Source organism: Rhipicephalus sanguineus, chromosome 3 (assembly GCF_013339695.2).
Source record: "Rhipicephalus sanguineus isolate Rsan-2018 chromosome 3, BIME_Rsan_1.4, whole genome shotgun sequence".
NCBI classification, from domain to species: Eukaryota; Metazoa; Arthropoda; class Arachnida; order Ixodida; family Ixodidae; genus Rhipicephalus; species Rhipicephalus sanguineus.
In genome coordinates, this window is record NC_051178.1 from 42,872,304 (window position 1) to 42,888,301 (window position 15,998).

The 15,998-nt window shown below is 50.2% G+C and overlaps 1 pseudogene; it reads left to right on the forward strand.

Moving 5' to 3' along the window:
* The first annotated feature begins 9,219 nt into the window (after positions 1 to 9,219).
* LOC119385421 (uncharacterized) lies at positions 9,220 to 11,346 on the forward strand (annotated as a pseudogene).
* The last annotated feature ends 4,652 nt before the right edge of the window (positions 11,347 to 15,998 follow it).

Genomic DNA, 15,998 nt, shown 5'->3' on the forward strand with positions numbered 1-15,998 from the left:
GATGTTTTTATAAAAAACCTCAAAAATGGCCCAATCGGCAAAATTTTCTTTACTTTGAAGGTCTTTATCTCAAAAATGCCTTGTAGCAGAGCGACAAAAATTCTGCATTACGTTCTTCGCATGCTTATCTACCAAACTGCCAAATCTTGTATTTATATAACTTTTCAGTAAACAGATATGATCGGGCTAATTTCAAGAAAACACCGAACAATGGAAACTTCTGACGACAATTAAAAAAAAACCCCATTTTTTAAATTTCTTAAACTTTGTCCACTTATTCTCCTTCACATCAGCTTTCACAATCATTAAAAACATGTTGCATAATGTCGTTGCACTAATAGTTACGGCCCCTCCAATGAGACCCTTAGGCAAGGATGGGCAATTCCGACTTCTTGCCCAGCAAGTGTATAAAATGCAGGCAGGATTGAATTTCTTTTTATTAAAAGGCCAGCAGGTACCTAAAAAGGTGTCGCCGGCACTGAAGACGGTAATTTTGAAAATATTTGGTCACTGCAGCGGCCACGAGCGCGGTGCTACCGATCAGGCGCGCGCGCACCCGAGATGCTCGTTGTAAGAGACGGCGCAGTGAGAGCTCGTTTTCGCGTCCTCAGACCGATTGAGTTCGAAACAGCAACACCTCTCTGGTGACTTGAACGCACGTGCACCGGTAGTCGCATTGATCTGGTTAATTGCGTCGATTTCTTTTTCAGAGGGCATAAGAATGTCATCGTTAAACTGTGCGTTTCGTGAAGATCTTTCATTGCAGTGGTAGCAAAAGCACGCGTAGCACAAGTAGTCCGTCTCACTGACAGTCACTGATCTTTCGGGCGTTAAACGTTCCTTCAAAGCATTCATGTCTAGATCGGTAACTCTGCGAAATTTTGGCTTCTTTGTAATAATTAAAGGAGTACTGACACGATTTTGAGCCATCGCAAAAGGGACATTTTTTGCTTCGTTGGTATGCAGTGTCCACGCTGTCCACACACTGGAGTCGGAGAACACGTATAAAATATTTTAATTTGACTTTGAAGTTTTCGTCGCTGAGCATTTGCAAGCCAGCCACACTGCAAGGACATTATCCCGACAAGTCAAGACAGTTCCTCCGAGTTCGCGAGTTCTGCGTCCTGCATGCAGCCTAAATCGTAGAAATCACTGTTAGGGTCACTGGACGACAATTTACTCATCGTTGTCTATTGCACCACGAGCAGATGACGGATTTCCCGCTAGTACGTCGCGAATTTCTGTATCTCCGTGACGTCACACTGCTATGAAACGACACTGAGAAACCACCCCCTCGATATCGAAACCGAAAGTGTCTTTTTAAGGTGGCGCTAATTAAAATATATAGGATGCATTCCCAGGCACCGCAATAGTCGTTTTACGTTTCTCGACACCAGTATTTTTATTTAGAGCAACAATCCGAATTTTTTTAAAATTCGTGTGAGTACTCCTTTAAGCTTCTTGTGCTTCGAAAGGTAGTCTCCACAATAGACTCATTCAGAGCTATACTTTCTCGTCATGAGACGCACAGGAGGAGTAGAGTAAGAGCAAAGCACAAGAACTATCCGCGCCGAATGAAGTGTGAACAGCGCACCGAACGCGCGGCCAGTTCACGCCGTCTGCTGCCAACATCTAATATAGACAAGCGCATCCGGTTACCGATAGTTTTGCTTTTCTTTCCTTTGAGAATTTATATTTTGCTTTGCCACTGGAGCGCCACGTTCATGCTTTCCACTGATCGCAACTGGCGCAGCGCAGTTTCTGTGGCAGCAGCGTGCGTGAAGCGAGCGCTCATAGCTCCCTTATAGAGTTTTCATCTTGCTTCCATCTCCGCCGTGTTATCAGCGCCTAGCTGAGATGCAAACAGAGGGTGGATAGAATAGCGAAGCTCCAGTGCACGTGCGCTGAAGTCACCCGAGAGGTGTTGCTGTTTCGAACTCAATCGGTCTGAGGACGCGAGAACGAGCTCTCACTGCGCCGTCTCTTACAACGAGCATCTCGGGTGCGCGCGCGCCTACTCGGTAGCTCCGCGCTCGTGGCCGCTGCAGTGACCAAATAATTTCAAAATTAACGTCTTCAGTGCCGGCGACACCTTTTTAGGTGCCTGCTGACCTTTTAATAAATAGAAATTCAATCCTGCCTGCATTTTATACACTTGCTGGGCAAGAAGTCGGAATTGCCCATCCTTGCCTAAGGGTCTCATTGGAGGGGCCGTAACTATTAGTGCAACGACATTATGCAACATGTTTTTAATGATTATGAAAGCTGATGTGGAGGAGAATAAGTGGACAAAGTTTAAGAAATTTAAAAAATGGGGTTTTTTTTAATTGTCGTCAGAAGTTTTCATTGTTCGGTGTTTTCTTCAACTTAGCCCGATCATATCTCTTTACCGAAAAGTTATATAAATACAAGATTAGGCAGTTTGGTAGATACTCATGCGAAGAACGTAATGCGGAATTTTTGTAGCTCTGCTACAAGGCATTTTTGAGATAAAGACCTTCAAAGTAAAGAAAATTTTGCCGCTGGGGCCATTTTTGAGGTTTTTTATAAAAACATCTACACTACACATAAAAACTAAAAATACCTGAGCAGAAGCAAAAACATGCATATATTTAGGTAAATAAATTTCAGCTACCTAACTTTAACATATTTTGTGCAATTCATAACGAAAGTTGGCCAAAACAGCAGAGCGGATGAGCGCTCCACTCCACCTCTTCGTCATTATTGATTTCCTGTGGTTCGAAAAAATTTTTGGCGGCAAAACAAATTGCGGATCTCTTCTTTCCACTCATCAGGCAATAATATACAAAATTTTGAGATAAATTTGAGAGGTCGACCAGCCATCGTTTGTTCGATCTTACGTGGAATCACCCAACTATAGTGTAATAGAATATGGGGTAGTGTGTCCAGGCGCCCCCACTCGCCATGCATGGCGTGAAGCAGCGCGTGGAAGAATACCTTATCCTTAAGGCGGCGCTGCCGCAGCATGGGCTGGTGGGGTAGTCAGTGTAGCTCTACTTTCTCGGCTGCTGTGCAGTGACTGCTGCGTGTGTTAGCGCCCGATCAACAAAAGATTTTCTCGCCTTTTCTCTCTGATGCAATAATTCCTGCTGGCCATCTGACAGTGAAGCGATGCCAAGTCGTCGGCGGCAACAGGACTATTTTTCACCTGGTGCAAAGCAGTGTGTTTTGTGTAAATTTTTAGTTCACAAAGGTTTGCGAGAGACGTGGCTTCCCCACCCGCCTGAGGCATTATTTCACGTTGTAAAGAAACTAGAGGGCATATTTCTTTTTTTCAGCAAGCAAGAGCTGTGAAGGAAGAGCGTTGTTGATGTACACGATGTGGCTTTCAAGAACACACTTTAACTGTACGCTGTGCTGCAGCCACCATGCAGACCTACGCACGGCAGCAGCAGTAAAGTTGTGTATACTAACAAGACTTCTTGTTCTCGTCAAGGGTGTCAACCAGTCGCGAGAGGCAAACTGAAAAAAAAAAGGAAAAGCTGCACGCAACAATGAATCGGTGATCATAGAGGTACCACTGCGACCATTTGATCATGAATTGATAAACTATTCGCAATCATCACGAATTTAAGGTCAGTGTTTCCGTTCAATACAGTGGGCACATAAATCTGTAAATTAAGTTTCTTCTTAAGCTCGGCAGAGGTGCCCATCGTAGTTTCCTTTTGCCAGTGCATCATACCGACCACCGCGGCAGCATTCCGATGGGCGCGAAATGCTAGAGGCCCGTGAACGATGCGATGTCAGTGTATGCGCGTTAAAGAACACCAGATCGTCAAAGTTTCCGGAGCCCTCCTCAGCGGCCTCATAATCATATCGTGCTTTTGGCACATCAAACCCGAGAAGTTAGAAACCTGCGCTTAGCACCAGCATAGATGGCGAGAAGCGTCCACAGCGTGCTTTAGTACAGACGCGCGTTTGCCACATGTACGCAACTTCGTCACTCCGTCTCTGCAGTCGCGCCGAGCGTAGGGATGATCTCCAGGGGCGTGACCAGTATTCTTTTAACACGAAAGTGTTTTATGCCCCGGTCCACCAAGACTTCAGTGACGCATTTTCGTCATCGAAATGACGTCAAAAAGATGTGCACGATCAAATGGCAAAGAAAAAAAAAGTGTGCCATCAACGCGCCTACCCACGACCTCTCGGCCGGCGACAACAGATGCCGGGCACGCTGTCCACTGCGCCACAGTCTTTTTTTGTGTGTGTGTTTGTGTTGTAAATAGCGTTTCTTCTTGGGTTTGTTTCTTGTCAAAAGCAGGCAATAAAGAAAAAAAACTGCGCCACGGTCACACTCTCTGGCGGCTTTACAAACGCGCCTTTTATAGTTCACACTTTCCACTCGCAGTAGTCTGGATCGGCGGGGTGATGTCACCGTCTGGGATCATTAAAGGGACACTAAAGGCAAATATTAAGTCGACGTTGATTGTTGAAATAGCGGTCCAGAAACCTCGTAGCGCTGCTTTTGTGCCAAGGAAGTGCTTATTTTGAAATAAAATCACGTTTTTAGTGGTCCGCATCGCGTTAGCGCGCTTCAAATCTCCCGCCTGAAAATACGACTCTCATACGCCACTGCTGCCGTGCCCAACGTTGCCCGCTTTTACTGCGCGGCCGCCGACACTAGTAGCAGCCGAGCGGAAGTAGCGGGACCCACAGTAGCAACAACGGCGCTGCGGCAAAGACTTGCCCGGATGGGCACATTCAAAGCCGTCACCAAGTTGCGGTTGGTCTCGTAATCCTCAGTACGAAAGTGCAGCGAGCACACACGCAGAGGTTTTGACTGTTTAGCACACTGGCGCAATAGCATGACACTAAGTTACTTCGACCGAAAGGGTTCATTCCGCGGCACCCAGTGAAAAGACACACCGGTTTCCTTGCTGCAGCACTGGCGTTGTGCACCATTCGGGCATCCGGCAATATCACACGCATGCGGCATTTTGTCGAGCTTTCTGTCAGAGCGACTTTCACGAGAGCGCAAAACACGCACGGCAGTACGCGATCCCGAAACTACCACTGAGACGGGCGAGGCACAGTTCGGCGAAAACGGAACTTTTGAACCACGCGCGCCGTTCCCCATGGCAACGCCACGGAGGTTTTGTTTTCCATGAATCAAGCGGAAACGAACAAACAGCATTTTATTACGTCTTTTGATGCTCGGAATGTTCTTTTTTTACTGCTGCTAGTTTGATTACTTGTGATTTATTGTAGGCCGACTTCCCTACGTCATCGGGATCACTTCGAAAATGTCCCACTCGTGGCGCTCATCATGTGATACATTTAGCTTATTTTCTCGGTAAGTAGGGCACTGCTGTTGATAATATTGCCGTTTTAGAAGTTGTCATACATTGGGCTTTCACTCTGACATAAATTGTTATTTGCCTTTAGTGTCCCTTTAAAGTGAAGTAATAGAAAATGAGTTCCTGCAACGCGTCGTTGCTACGCGTGGGTCCCATTCGGCGCGAGGATTCGCTCGCCAGCGTCCGATGTGAGCGGACACGTTTCGAGCGCGCTCCGTCGATATCGACTACTTGGCCGGCGCTTAGCTGTCAAGCCATCACCACAGCTGTTGCTGGGCTCGCTGCTGGTCTGCACGTTATCTCCCGTCTGCAGCGACTGTTATCTGGGACGCTGTTTTTTGAGCTCGTCGGCGGCACCGCCGCTCGCCTTGCCATCGGCGGCCATTGCTGCTAGTATTAACCGCGTCCAAGTTTCGTGCTTTCATGGCCCCTCTGCAGTCGTCCGTGCTTCCAACTGACGTGCCACTACTCGAGGATATGGACGTACTACATGCTCCAGACAACCTGACTGCCTCGGTCGAGCCGCCGACTTCAACGAGGAACTCGGCCGCCGTTGTCATGCCTTCAAGGGTGCTGCTGCTACCGGACACCAACCCATTCGCCCCACTCTGGGAGCTCGAGGAACAGAATAACATTGAAGGCAAGTCTGACAATGCTTCTCGTCAAGCTCGCATTATCTCTACCGCGCCAAATGGAGAAAAGCGCGCGCGAGGCTCGCTCTTGCCGACGCCCGAACGAGAGTACACTAACGTGCCCGGGGATTTTTCCCACGCGAGACGCGCAAGTCACATGCTCCCGGCTTCCACTCGTCACCAGGACGAAGGTGGCAGTTGGCTACCAGTCAGCTATCGACGTAAACAGCAAAACCGTGCGACGGTCGCACCGACGCCGAGCTCAGGCTCCCCGCTCAAATATCCGCACACCGTCATACTTCGGCCTAAGCAGCCGTGCCGCATCATGGATGAGCAGTCCATACGATTAGACAGTCATAACGCGCCACATTTCGGCTCATCTCGATCTCTCTGAGGAAGACCCACTGCCGGAGTTCACGGTTCGCTATTTAGGCCGTAGCAACCAGCTAGCTGTCGACGCGGCTGAACCCGAGGTGCGCAACGCCCTTCGTGCGATAGCATCTCTGCCACTCAGCGGAAAAAACGTGCCCTTTCACGCATACGAAGCGGTTAGTCAGGATCAAATCAGAGACATTATTCGAAACGCGGGAGACATGACTTCCGAGCAACTAATGAAATCATTGCACTGCCGCAAGTGCAAAATCCTACAGGCACGGCCAATCGGTCACAAAGGCACTGCCATGGTCATATTTGAAGGTAACAGCTTACCCTATAAGGTCGGCCTGCGGTCATTTACTATCCGTGTTTTTCCGTACCGGGCACGAGTGTCCGTTTGTGATATCTGCCACAAGATCGGGCATCACAAGGAGCAATGCCCCAATACTATGACAGCAAGATGCTCTACATGTGGTCTGCGGCAACACGAAGAGGGCACACACTGCCCAAACGCAGAACCGAAGTGCCGCAGCTGTGGTGGTTCTCACTTGGCCACAGCTACAAACTGTCCAAAAAGACGAGAAATAAATAAGAAAATTGAACAGAAACGCAAGCCGGCTGCCAAAAGGCAACGCAATAAAAGAGAAGCGCAGGGGCATCAGCGCCGCAATCCCGAGACAGAACAAGGTTCTCCTAGAACCATCCTCAAGCCAACACGCCAGAGTTTCTACACCGGGCCACCGGCACGTCCAGCTGCACAGTCAGAAGTGGGCAGGGGAATCACCTTCGCGGATGTAGCCACACAAGCAAAGGCGCACCTAACTAATGGTGGTAGCAATGGAGAACCGCATCCCTCATGCTCAACACTTGCGTCCTCGTTGTCGCAACCTGCCTCAGGTGCACAGCCGAAGCATCCTCGAAGGGATGCAGCTCAGTCAACGAGGCTTCCGCCTCCCAATGACTACTTACATTGCGTCTTGAAAACCGTATGGCACAAATAGAGAAGTCCATCCATGAAAACGTTGAACAGCTCATTAGCCGGGCCATTGAAAAATGCGTCCACACCATCATGGAGCGTATCATGCTTTCCGGCATGCTCCCTCTTGGCACAGCTTCGGCGACGATCTCAGGAGCACATGTAATGCGTACTCCTTTGGTACCATCAAACTCCACTGCTACTCATGCAACGAAGCCTTACTATGGCTAGCTTTGCAAAATCATCTCCATGGGCGACTTTCCTGCAGTGCAATTGCCGTTCGTTTTGTAACAAGAGGGCTGAAATAACCACGCGGTTCGCCAGCAAACAAGACAACACCAGTCTGTTAGTCATTGCCCTTCAAGAAGTCAACGGCCTCGTGCTTAAAATAATGGGCTATGACGGCTACGCTTCGTCTGAAGACCTAGCTGCGCCCACGAAGACGGCATTGTACGTGCGGCGGGTAGCTACACACGTGCAATTAGATACGCAACCATGGTGAAGCACCACTCTTAGCGTTGTCGGTTGCCGGGTGGAAGTCTCATCACAGCGTACACTCCTCATCTTCTGCGTCTGCATGGTGCCCGAAAACACAAGGAATAAAGCTAATAAGGCGCCGGTTGATCTCAGCTTCATCTTCCACTTTAAAAAGCTCTATCCACAAGAGACCATACTGTTCTGCGGGGACTTCTCTCAGCATGTCGCCTGGGGATAAAAACAATGTAGCCCGCGCGGCAGGCGCATCATGCAAGATGCCTCAGAGTACAGGCTGACACTTCTCAATACGCCCCAAACACACACGAGGCTGGCACAGACAGCTCGCCAAGCAGACACGTCACCAGATCTTACCTGGAGCACCCGTCCACGGCTATTTCAATGGGAGGTGCTGGACGATTGTATGGGAAGCGACCACTTTCCGATACTGATATATTTCGCACAGGCTACGCCAATACGAAGAAGCCAAACGCCACTAGACGGCTAAGTCACATCACACACTGGGACAAATACCGCGAGTTCCTGCAGCAGCAGCCTCCAGCCAAGAACACTGAGCGCCTGGTATCGCAGCTATGCGCAGCAAAGCGGAAAGCCACGAAGAACCTGAGGGTTCCTTTTGACCATCCAGAGCCCGACAGGCATCTCCTCACCTTAGGGAATAGAAGGCTACGGATTCTCGCACAGTACAGACGGTCTGGCCCCGCTGCACATCACAAAGCACGGTTGCGCAAAATACAGCGTACCATTGAGCAATATACGACTACGGTCGCGTCAGACCGCTGGATGGTAATTTGCGAATCCATCAACGGGCAGACCCACACATCAAATGTTTGGGCCATCCTGCGCTCTCTTCTCGGACAGCGCAAGACCTACAACGGCGCGGCTCGTGTGGCCCTCCGGGAAGGCATCAGCGCTCAGGAGCTCGCCGAACAGGCCGCGCAACTGTTTTCCCACAGACGTCTCACCCCACAGACACCACGTACCAGAATGACGAAAGTTCTGAAGACAGCGAGCCACTCAATAGTCCCTTCACCATGCTCTAGCTGGAGCACGCCTTGCAGCACGCTAATGCACGTAGTACTCCAGGAGCCGATGGTGTGTGCGTTGCTTATCTACGATATATGCCCCTTGAGCATAAACGCGCTCTTCTCGAAGAGTCTAACCGCATCTGGGATACTGGGATTCTGCCCTCCACATGGAAGTTTTCGGTGGTCAAGCCCATTCCTAAGCCTGGTAAACCACCGCATACCTTATCCAACTTCCGTCCGATCTCTTTAACCTCGTGTGTTTGTTAAGTAATGGAGAGCATGGTCTACACTCGCTTGATGTGGTACCTTGAAGATCGCGAGCTTTTCGCCCCAACAATGTACGGATTTCGCCCAGGGCTATCCACTGAAGATATACTCCTCGGCCTAAAAGATGATGTCCTCGACCCTAATTCGGTGCATCCACGGGCTGTTGTCGGAGTGGACATACGCAAGGCATTCGATGGCGTCCCACACAGTACGATCATGAACAAGGCACGTGCCCTTGGCCTTAGAGGGAAAATGTACAACTTCATAGCGGGTTTCCTAGAAGGGCGAAGCTACCAAGTCGACATTGGCCAAGACGCCAGTGCCGTGCGAATGAACCACGTAGGTGTTCCTCAGGGCTCGGTGATCTCACCCACTCTGTTTAATATATCTATGCACCAGCTACCAAGACGCCTTGCCGACATATCGGGCCTGAAACATGCGGTGTATGCCGACGATGTCACTGTGTGGACACATCAAGGATCCATTGGTGAGCATGAGGATGTCTTACGAAGAGCCCTCAACATTATTCACGACTACGCACTGGAAACAGGCTTACAAACCGCCCCAGACAAAACAGAGTTCGTCGTCATTCATGGAGGCCGATCCACCTTTGTCAAACAGGAAGAAAAGCGGTCGTTTAAACTTTATATCGGTAATGGACCCATAACGCGCAAATCTACTATCGGAATACTCGGTATGCACTTAGATGAGGATTGCACAGCGAGCACTTGGTTACAACGCGTTACGAAGACAAGCAAGCAAATTCTGCACGCTTTACGCAGAATCTCTAACCGTACTCGTGGAGTCAACGAACGTGAAATGCGGCAGTTCGCTCAAGCTTTTCTTGTCTCTCGTATCATGTATGGACTGCCGTATCATCCGGTCAACCGTACGCAAATGCTCGCGCTGGACCGGTTACTCAACGAGGCCAAACGCATTGTTACTGGACTTCTAAGGTACACACACCTCGATGCGCTCAAGAGCTGTAGCAAGCTCAACAACCTGTCCGAGCTCGTCGACGTGCACATCCAAACACAGGAGACGAGGCTTCGTGCAACATAGGCAGGGCGACACACACTCATGCTCCTCGGGTATAACATCCATACACTTTCCATTTTGCCCAACAAAACGCCGCCATGGGAAATCACGGTACTCACCGATGGCAGGCCACTTGCACTCAATATGGATCCTCATCAGCGAGTGCGGCGCCTCGCCTACGCCAAGAGGCATGCTAAGGCTACGAGTTCCCTCCCTTTGACTGAACGCATTATATACACGGACGCTGCACTTCCTACAGACGGCACCAGTAACACTTGTTATGCCACTGCGTGGTACGACCAGACAAACGGAAATCAGAACCGACGCCATCATGTATCAGCAGAAGCGATGTACAGCACCCGCGCAGAGCTAGTGGCCATCCTAGATTATTTGGAGTGGGCCCTAGAAACTGCATCTGAAACTGAACCCGTTCATCATCGTGTGTACGCACACTCACAGGCTGCCCATCGGGCATGTGCTAACGTTCTTTATACAAACCCTGTACTGCAGAAGATCCGGCACCAGTCGCGCCTACTCCGCGAATGCGGTAACGATGTCACCACCCTCTGGGTCCCCGCACATTGTGGTATCCCCGGAAACGTAAAGGCTCACAGATTAGCGCCTGCTCATCTCTCCACCACGCTAGCCAGAGCCTCTTATACTCAATTTCCTCTTCTAGCTACCACACCCGAGCTAGCAGATCCGATCGCAGAAAAGCATATTACTAAACAACGCCGTGCCGCTTACCTCACAGCAGTGGGCAATCCACTCTCGATACCGTCGATTCTGTCGAAGGTATTTACACGACGAGAGTCTGTGTTGCTTCGGAGAGTTCAGACAGGAACACTCCTTACTCCTTTCTTTTTTAACCGATTTCACAGGGGTGGCACACCACCAGCCGTAACCGGTCTCTGCTCCACATGCAACTGCCGTTCGGACCTCAACCACCTGTGTTGGGAATGCCCCCTCTACATCCCACCCCGGGTTCGTGCCTTGGCCACCATAAAACGGGGACCCTGGCCTTCCTCTCTCCGGACATGGGCCTGTCCGGATCCCACACTTCCGGATCGGGCCATCGAGCTCTGGCGAGCACTCCTCTTGTTCCTCCAGGACCCGGCGGCACCACCGGTCGGCGATCGGCTCCGCGACAGCCACAAGATTCAAGCGGCCCCCACTTAGCTGCCTCCAGAACGTCCTTTAATAAAGCGGAGGCAGCTCTACCACTTCCTTCTACCCTAATAACCCCCCCCCCTTTTTTTCCACCGCAGCGCCTTCGGCGCATTTCAAAGTGGAATAAACGTGGTTTCATTCATTCATTCATTCATTCATTCATTCATTCATTCATTCATTCATTCGGCGCGTTTTCGATAGAAGTGCAATTCTGCGAACGCCTAAACACACCGCCAGGTGCCGACGTCAGTGCAAGTCTCGGCTTCGCTCATAGCATCAATCCATAATAAACATAGCTTTACGACGCGCGCTTGCATCGCCTGGCTGTAACACCGCGTTCCCCGCTTGCGCTCGCCCCGACAAACATCGCGGCAGTGCTAGAGAACAGGCCATACGCGCATTGCGTTTCCCTGTAGTCCCACCATGGTGTTCAAGATCTCTGTCATACGGCGGGATGCATGCTCAGGTTCTGCGTCCAGTCAGCGACGCTCTTCTGGCTGTCACACCACTTTCTTTGATTACGCTGTCACCGTTAACTACTACAGCTACCACAAAGGTTTGTTTAATCATTGACCATGGACGTTCGTCATCGAGATGAAGATGTGCTACCAAGCGCCAACGTGGGTGCATCCACGTTAAACGGTGCTACAGCTGCCAAACACCAATAGACATTGTGCAAGTTGTATGAATGTACTGTAAACATCCACCTACTTCTATAAAGACACGTTCTACTTTCGTGCGATACCGACCCCTATAATGGAGGGATCACCATGTTTTTTTGAGGGGGGGGGGGCTTAACCACCCATTATGTTTGTTCGTTCGTGTCTTTTGCGTGTTTATATACACATGCAACTAAGCACACCATGTGGTAAAAATTATTCTGGAGTCTCACTACGGCGTGCCTCACAAAACATCTTGGTTTTGGCACCTAAAACCACATACTACTATTGCACAATGCAACCTTCGACAAGAACCAAGAACGGTGCCGCGCGCGTAACGAAGGCAATCAAAGTCGTGGCAGGGTGCAGGGCTCCGATCCATTATAGCAGAATTTTAACAAGGATAATTAGGGTTCATAAATTCTCCTTTCTTCCATCCATCTCCCTAAATATTTCTTTTTATCGACCGAGTTGCAGATAAACTGCACGGAGTTTTGCTTTCGCAGCTTTCACACTTTCGTTGTTATCTGCTAGTCGCTGCTTTTCCTTTAGGAGCCTGCCTGGGAGCCTTATTGCATTTCGTTTTGGTTCGTATGCATGTACAGCCACAGCCATTCAGAAATATGCTTTCGACTGACGTGTTAGCAATAAAAAAAATCAGATTATCAAGCCCGACGTATGCAAGGCACCGAAGCGCATCGGAAACGGTGCACGATGCGACAGCCCATGCTGTAGTGGCGCCATCTCGTCGGCTTTCGATATCGACTGCGGCAGCCATCACTCCTCCCTGAACACACTACCCCATAATTTAGTACACTATACTATAACCACATGGGTTCCGCCATGACGGAACAAAACGAACGTTGCCAGGTCCTGAGACGCCCGCTATATCGGACGGTAGTAATCAGTTTTAACCTACCAACCTAAGCTACGCGCTGTTGGCGCTGTCAGAAATCATCTGCTGTGTTTTGATGCGCGAAGCCGTGTGTTAGTGTAGCGTTGTCTGTGCAGCAGGCCCGATTGATAACAGTTAAAACGTCCACCTGTTTGTACATGGTTTTTACTAGGTACGCCCTACCAGTAATGCAAAACGAATAGACTTTCTCCGATCGCTGACACAAGGGTCACTCTACGGGTTCGCAGCTCGAAGCAAAGAGCGTAGGATATGGTCACGCGGTGCTTCGACTTGCGATGACGAGACAGCTGTATCCACATTCTTTTTCAGCTCATTGCTGCCGTACTTCAGCGCAGAGAGCCACAAAGCAGAAAAATGTCGATTGCAGCATGCAGCGGCGACTGTGGGTGAGACGTCACCCGGAAGCTTCAATCAAAACTAAAGTTACACGGCACGCGCAGTTTTATCGCCGATAAAAAGACTAAAAAAAATTACACCATCTCTTACTCAAGGGAAACAAGAGGGGATACGAAGCAGTATTGGGGGCGCACACCAAGTTTCCGTTTCGTTCACTCGGCGTTTCCGTTAGTGTGTGATGTTTGTATTTAGTGTTTGTGTTATCATTACGTTGTGTTTGTGCGTTGCTTTCCGTTAGCGCCGAGCGAACGAGTGGCGCCGACGTTGACGTTACAACTCATCTGAACGGGAGCGAAGCGAGAATGACGGAAGCCGACCGAGCGCACGCGCTTATATAAACATTAAATGGTGGAGGGAGATGAGAGAGTGGGTTACAGGCTGTATTTGGCTGCGGCGGGCTGCATCACGTGGGAGGAGAGGCTGCGCCGCAGCTGCAGCGCGGGGGAGGAGAGACGGCGACCGAACACCTGCGTAAAGGAGGAGAGTGGGAGAGAGAGCAGGCGCATGCGCAGGGGAGCGCGGACGCCACCACCGACGACGGACACAGCCCCGAGCAAAAGCTGCTTCACATCTAAAACTGCGGTCGCGCCTAGTTAGTACATAACTTGCAGTACTTGTCTCATCTCTTCTTTGCCGTCCTCCCGCCACGGTGGTCTAGTGACTATGGTGCTCGACCGCTGACCTGAAGGGCGCGGGATCGAATCCCGGCCGCGGCTGCTGCATTTTAGGTGGAGGCGAAAATGTTTGAGGCCCGTGTACTTAGATTTAGGTGCACGTCAAAGAACGACAGGTGGTGGAACTTTTCGGAGCCCTCCACTACGGCGTCCCTCATAATCATATCGTAGTTTTGGGACGTTAATCTACTATTTGTTGCCGTCTGTTCTAGCATGCACTGAAGTTTTCAGCTTGAAAGAAAAAACGCTGTCACATGAAGTCGAGTTGTTGGTACGCGGCCACAGAAAACGCACACGACGGGACACTGACAACTACGATATACACGACGTAAACGAAGTTCCAGGGGCTTTGACACGACGCGCAAACCGGCGCAATCGGCCGCAAGCACACACTCGCGCACTCTCGAGTATTGATATTGATATGGTGGCGCCATCTAGCAAAAAAGCATGCAAACGATCCCTTCCGCGCACAGTAGATTGCATAAATAGACGTTGCATTCTTTCGTGAAACCTAAGATCCTTTGGTAACCTTGTTCGCTGGTACGAAGAACTTGCGCACTTTAGCTAAGTGCCATACCCATACCTGCCAAGTTTGCAGAAACGGAATCCGGGAGATCTACTCAACGGGTTGGGGGGGGGTATGAAGTATGCCGACAGCGGGGGGGGGGAGGGAGGGGGGTACTGCGATAGCAATTATATGGACACTGTCAGCGGGATTTTGCGGTCGCCGCTGATCTGTACAGAGTCCAAACCGATAACATCGCTTACGCATCGTCTGTTTCACGTGCGAGTAAAAGCGTGCTAGCTCTAAGGACGAACGCGCTTGAAGCACAGATGAAAAGACCCGGCCGTCACCGTCGCGCGAAGGGCACATGCGATAACATCGCTCCGCGTGGGAGGCCTGTCGTCGCTTGCTTACCAGTTATTTCGTCGGGCAAGGGACCATAAGGGGCGCCGTTGAGACGGGGACGGTCGCGAGCGCTGGCGAACACGCTATCTCGACAGACATCGGTAACGGCTACCCTTTTAAGTGATCGGCTCTCCACTTAAAACAGTAGTGACACAAAATTATGAAGGCGAGATAACTTGTGGGATAGATTTTTGTGTACACAAACGCATCATCTACGAAATATTAACGGCTGATATAACCTATAACACATTTAGGATCAATTTTTAAATTGCGTGTAGCGCATCTGTACGCGAAACGTCCCACCTCGCGTCACCGTGACGCACGGGGCGCGCAATGCACTGGACGCGCGGGGCAAAACTGGATTTCCGGGAGATTTTCTTATGACCCGTACAACCGGGAGAAATGTTCAAAATCCGGGAGTCTCCCGGGTAATCCGGGAGACTTGGCAGGTATGCATACCGTTACTGGAAGCTGAGGAGCCGTCGCAGAGCTTTAAAGACAGATAAGTACGTATGCTCTTGAACCATAGATATTGTTTGCGGATAAAACAGACTTTACGCAGTGCAAATTTCTCAACATTCTTTAAAGACAAAAAGAATGTACTTTCAGGGCTACATACGCCTGCTTTTTGCGAACTAATCACTGCAGAGACGCAGCGCATATACATCTATTATCTGGAAGACGGCCGTCTAACCTTCCTGAATGTTCCTTACACGTCCTGAGTAACACTCACGTTCCTCGTCGGTGTTACCCCAACCGGCCGTCTCAACCACGTGTCCCGTAATGTTGCCCAGATCTTTCGGTAAGGAAACGGCGTCCAGCATGGCTGGAAAGTCTTGCTCAATCTCCATGACGGCCACGTCATTCACGAGCCTCCTGCCTCGCCCAAATGACCGGCATTTCGGATGGCGCACGGCACGCACCACACCCGTCGGCTTCTGCTCATTCCACACGGCAGATCCGTAGTATACTGTGTACACAGGTTGCATGTTCCTGCATGGTTCACGCCAGGGACGCCAGGGAATAATGGTCATTTGCCATTAAGAACAACGGCATTGTCAGAAAAAACATAGGTTACGCAGATCGAACGCACGTGTTGAAACATGTGAAGCTAACCTGCGACGCACCCGATTGCCATTTTTTT